Source organism: Plectropomus leopardus, chromosome 6, assembly GCF_008729295.1.
Source record: "Plectropomus leopardus isolate mb chromosome 6, YSFRI_Pleo_2.0, whole genome shotgun sequence".
In the NCBI taxonomy this organism is placed as follows: domain Eukaryota; kingdom Metazoa; phylum Chordata; class Actinopteri; order Perciformes; family Serranidae; genus Plectropomus; species Plectropomus leopardus.
Genome location: NC_056468.1, coordinates 19,633,833 through 19,640,318, shown reverse-complemented (window position 1 = coordinate 19,640,318; position 6,486 = coordinate 19,633,833).

Sequence of the window (6,486 nt, the reverse complement as noted above, 5' to 3'; positions counted from 1 at the left end):
ATATACTATAAAAAGAGGAAAAACAACCACAGAGAGACACAAAATGACCAAAAGACACAAAATAGCTACAGACACAAAATGACACAGGAGCAAAGAAACACAATATGACTAGAGACACAAAATGACCTCAAGAAGACATAAAATGACTACAAAGAAACACAAGACCGGAAGAAGTCACAGTATAACTACAGGGACAAAAGAACGTCCACAGGAGGTACAAAGTGACAACATTAAGACACAAAATGACTATAAAGATGCACAAAATGACCAAAAAGGCACAAAAGTACAAGAAAAAGACACAAAAGCACACAAAATGACTGTGAAGAGACAGAAAATGGCCTCAAAGATACACAAAATAACCACAAGACACAGAACAACCAAAGACGACACAAACAGCCTCAAAGATACACAAAATGACTATAACAAGACACAAAACAACCAAATAAACACAAAAAAAGAAAACAAGAGAGACAAAACAGCCTCAGAGACACACAAAATGACTTCAACAAGACAAAACGACCATAACTAGAGACAAAATTACCACAGAGAGACACAAAACAGCAAAGACAAAAAAGAAAACAAAAAATGACAAAACAACAACGAAGTGTGTCTCTTGCTCCTGTAGGAGAGGTGTTGGAGCCTTATGCATGTCTATGCCCAAGGCCCCATTTACTAATAATCCGCACTTGACCCCAAAGTGGCCTTTTTAATTGTTAATTAAATCATGTACTTTTTTCAATGCATGAAAGGTTTTCAGAAACGACACTGGGGAAGATGACACTTCCTACCTCTTTTTGTGAATATCCACGAGTTGTTTTAATAAGTTAATAGATTGATTTAAGCGGTAAAAAAGCTTACAATGTGGCTCAGAGCGGTCCGTATCTCGTCTCGCATCAGCTGGATGGTTTGTTTCAAGGCCACAGCTGCTGTTGCGTCTCCAACAGGTCCGTAGGCAGCTTGTGCGATGAAGAGGAAGGTGATGACTGCTGCAGTGAAATGTAAGAGCACACAGTGGAGATGGTTTAGATTTTTTCGGGGTGGATCCGCAGTCATCAGGTTTTCAGTGTTGCGTAACTTCACCCGCAGAAGTTGAAGCTGTGGCGCTATATGGGTCAAAAATAAGCACTGCGGGACACTGAGCCACGCACTTAAAGATGCTTACCAGCGTGACAATCCATGACAGCAGTAGCAGGGAGGCTTTGGTCAGCAGCAGGCTCTCAGGTGTGACACTTTCACTGATCCATCTTTCCTTCGATGGTCACTTTTATTGGGACTCCATAGATAAGGATCGACATTTTCCCTTGCGTGTTTCTGTCATAGAAAATACTCATACCAGCTCAGTTTTACTCTCTGGGGGTTCCCTCTTTCTTTGGAAAACCTACACATTCCGTAACGTCGTATAACCAAAAGCACGATTAAATCTAACTTTAACTAATAGGTGTAAAAAATCAGCAACACTGTTTATTAAAGGGACGCTACCCTTTTAGGATTTTATCTTTCGTGATTAGTCATGTAAATAAGAAAATGTAATGACATGACTGTTAAGTCACCTAGTGTGTAGCTATTTTTTGTAGTGTCAGTATTTTAATTTTAATTCTTCAAAGGGTAATTTATTTGTGCAGATGTGTGGGCTGTCACATATTTGATCACTTTAGTCAGCAACTAAATGTATTTTAGCCACCTGAAAAAAAAAAGCCCCAATTGAAGAAAAAAGAAAATCAAAATCAGTTAAGTGTACCTTAAGTGTGTATATTAAGAGTATTTTTTCTGCTTTGCCTTGCTGTCAGAGTGATTTCCAACAGGCCATGTCAACATTTTGCCATTATTATATCATATCATGCTCTGCAGGACAATTCAATAAATATCTAAAACTAAAATGATTTGAGTAACAGAATGATTTTTTTTATGTATGGTGAGAACAGCAGTTACTAAAAGTATTCATTAAAAAATTTGTAATGATACATTAATACATAATATTTCTATGGCAGTCTTTATTGGGAATTATTTTTTGCACAGGTGTCGCACTTATTTGAGGGATGCACAAGGGCTAGATTAACAACTCAGTCACTTTTATCAAACTTGTTTGGACAAATAAATATAAAAAAATATGATGTTTATGTATTTAACATACTATAACCATGTTGTCAAAATAGCATTACATTTGGTGAAGCACACTTGCCATGTAATGCAGAGCAGGTGGACCCAAATGCAGAAGACAGCATGAACTGAAAAAGAGCACTCTTCATTTCAAAGGAACAGCAACTACACATCATCCAACCAAAACAATGATCTAACAAAGACTAAAGTGAAAACCAGGACTTAAATACAAACTAGACCAACAAGGGGATGAAGTGCAGTTGGGGGAAAAGAGAAAAGGAGCTCAGGTGAGGAGAATAAGGTGATGATGCAGGAGAAAAAGCAGGGAGCTGATTGGCTGGAAGAAACTGAGGTGCAGGAAGGACTAACGAGGCTGATGCAGAGCAGATGTGTAGATGGGTGAAGGAGGAAAAAGTATAACACGAAATGTTAGGGAAAACAGCTGCAATGCACATTCTCAAACAAAAAATAGAATTCATTAGAAGTTAAGGTTTTTTGGCCATCTGACACATTTAAATCCAATATTCACTCTCATTTCTGTTCTGTTTTGGTGTCCATCAATCCCTCAGATAAATGTCTGGCTACTTAACTGCTGAGACTATTTTACCAGTTTGAATCTGTGACAGGCAGGGAGCTGTTGGCTGGGAAAAACTGTGAAATTTCAATTAATAGCTGGGATTATTATTTACTTAAACCGCTGAACTCAATAGGCCCGTACTTGGGGCAGGCACCTTTATGGGATGGGCTTTTAATTCCTTTCACACTAAACTGTTGCTCAGCAAAGATGGGAAATACAATCAAATAATTTATTTTAACCTCTTTTGAGCGTCTAGTTTACTATGCCGGTATTAAAAGCCCAACCACCACTCAGGCAAGCGTAATCTTGACAAGGAGCTGCAAACATCCATGAGTCCAAACTAAAAGAAAAGATTTACCCACACTAACATCAATACAGTGTTTCACTTTATTTTGAGCTTTCCGACTATCCTCTTTTGCCTCTTTTTTTTGTGTTTTTTTTTTGCATCTCTTTGTAGTCATTAAGCATCCCTTTAGTTGTGTTGTGTTGGGGTTTTGTTTTTTGATTATTTTTGGATGTGTTTAGCCTTTATTAGGCTAAAATTGCTAGGACATCAGTGGAGAGACATGAGTGATGGGAGAAGGGGGAGATGACATGAAGCAAAGAGCCACAAGGTCAGAATCAAACAGGGGCCAGTGCCGAGAACTCAACCTACACTGGGCGCACAGTCTACCAGGTGAGCCCCTTCCTTTAAGGTATTTTTTTGTGTTTTGGTTTGTGTCCCTTTGTAGTTATTTTGTATGTCTTTGTGGTCATTTGAGTCTTTTCCTGGTCACTACTTGTAATAATGTGAGTGACATGTTGTGGATAGGATCAAGTGGGCCCCTGACACTTTGGGCCCCTGGATCTGTGCTGGGTAGGCCCGTTCAATTATCATGTCTGTATGATAAACTTTCAGTCAATCAGACTGAAAGCTCAGAATAAAGAGAAATACTGCATAAATGTAAGTCTGTGGAAATCTTTATACCATAAAAAATATGTAAAAAGTGGTTTGAGTTAAATATTTTATTGATGACAAATCATTTAGATAAATAAATAAATATGTCCTCCTTTATAGTGTCCACTCAGAATGGACAGCTCAGGGCTGACTTACAATATGACATCATTCGACATAAATAAAATAAATATTGGCAACTATAAATAAATATAGAAAACCTTAGAAATCACACCAACCACTAAAAAATAAATAAATAAATAAATGGAAAAAAATAAATAAATATTTTTTTACGTTTCTCAGGCTTTTAATGTACAGGTGGTGTTTGTGCCTGTGAAAATCTCCACCCATCGCCTGGTGAAGTAAATCATTTGGAGGCCTTTTTCTTTTTCAGCATAGTCGTCAGAAGTTGTTATTTCCCTGGGGCATTTTTTTGAGCCTTCATTTTGGTCTTTAACAGCCGTGTTGAAAACATTCAGAAACGCTCTAGTGTGCTTCAGGATGTCCTTGTGCTCCTCGGTGAGATTCCCAACAATTGCTGGAAGATGTTTGTCGAGGTAGTCGGAGATGGCGCAGATGGAGGAGGCCTGGACTTCCTTTGTGCCTATAAAAGTTATTCCCTCAAGTTCCCCACGGGGGAGCTCCAAACTTGTTGAATTGTACTCTGCTGGTGGATTTCCTTTAAACATGAGCTTAACCTAGACAGGAAGTGAGACATGATGAAAGAGTTTTAGATGGAGAGTTCAGCTCAGTTAAGATCAGTTCAGTTCAGAAGATTTCAGCTAGGCCTATCATAACGTTTAATAATGAGTTCACAATCTGCGGTGACGGAAGAATACATACTGAGCTCATTTCGGCTACAAGTAGTAATACCACACTGTGAAAATACTAGGGCCTAAGTATGAATATGTAAGTTTTATCAGCAAAATGCATTTAAAGTATCAGAAGCGAAAGTACTGATTTTGCAGTAAAATCTCTTGATGTTTTTACGGTTTGTTTTCGTGTTTGGTTTTTTTTTTTTTACAAATATTACTGCTGCATTAATGTTACTGTTGAGTTTTACTGCTGTAGAATTTTAGGGCCATGCTCATTTTAACTATTTTATGTAGGGTAGTTGAATCTGGTGCAGTGCTTTATTAGATCATCATAGGAATGTTGCATGTAGATTGTAGATTTCAAGAAGGAAAAAGGGGACACATCTTCCTCAACATGTGCATTTGGCATATATATAATAAAACCATGCAGAAAAAAAAACACAAATTGGTAACAACAAACCCACCAGAATGCATGAAATGAAGTGTTTGATGCTTAAAAAAATTAAATAACTAAAAATAATTGCACAGAACCCTCCAAACCCTGTTTCATAGCCTATGTCTCCCCCAATATTTAAATAAAACCTACATCCTTGGCGCTGCTGTCCCATGAGAAGCACGCAATTCTAACTTTTCATGAGCTCACAAAAACAGAGCTATAATGCATTTTCCAGCTGACCCAATTATTTGTTTATTTATCTTATGAATTAGAACACCGCATCCTTTAGTATATCATTAACATTCAATTTTAAAGTCACCCAATTTCGACTGTACAGGAAGGATCTGAAAAAAATTTTGGACTTTAAAAAAAAAAAGAAAATCTGTTAGGTGTTTGTAGTACAGAAAAAAATCCACAGTATTTAGATATAGTTGCGAGGAACACAGAGGAACTCTGTGCAATTATTCAACTGAGCAATATTCTTCAGTACTCTAATGTATTCTCACCTCATCCATAAATTATGTGCATATTGTGTATATACTGTATATATATTTTTCTTTTTTCTACTTGTGTGTGTGTGTGTGTGTGTGTGTGTGTGTATATATATATATATATTTCCAAAGTTTTATATTTCCAAATCTTACAAAAAACATAAAGTTGCATAAAATACTCAAGAAAAGTACAAGTGCCTAGAATGTGTATTTCGGCACAGTATTTGAGTAAATGTACTCAGTAATATTCCATTAGTGGTGAGGAACAACTCCACTTTTGTCTTTTATCCACTGAATATATATTAATTAAAGAACTTAAAACGTTGTCTCTTGCAATGGACTGTATATGTAATAAATTATATAAATGAAAAGTATGACATATTTACTTACGTAATTTTGTTCTGCCTTCTTCAGATTACATCGAGCTAGCACCATAACTTGTTCCTTCAAGCAATCCTGAAGCGTTGCTTTAGTCGGTCGGGAGGCCATAAAGTAGACGTGCATCATCACAATGCAGGAAAGCAGGAGCTCTGCAAAAGGTTGTACACAAAAAAGTATGTCATCTGCATAGCAGGTCAACCGGAAGCTCGCTCAAGTGTAACAATGCCACAGAGTCAAAACTGCTTATGAGAGAGAATAATATACTGGTAGAAAATTTTGCTTCAAGGCTCATTTCAGATTTAGACAGCTTGCCTTCAGACTTACTCCTGAAATCACAACATAATTATCAAATTAATTGTAAATCATTATTACACAGTGATGCTCTTTGCAGGAAAAAAAAATCCTAATTCGTTAATTGTTAATGTTCATTTAAAGGAACTTACCTTTACCATTAGCCATGGTGGTATTTTCGTCTTGTGCTGTTTAGTTTATGACCCAAAATGGCAAACGCTCTGCTTATATACCGAAACGTGGGATTTTTTTTGTTGCACGGCATCATTTGGTGGATGACGCTTTTGTGGCGCTATCATTCAAAAAATCTTGTAAATGTTTCTATTTTGCAATTGTGGGGCAGTGTTCACCACAATGGTTTGATGTGTGGAGGCAATTCAGACTGCCGCAGAGTTATCTTCACATTTGATGTTCATCAGTTGAATGACAAAAGACACCAAACTCCGCTGTTTGGAAACATTGTT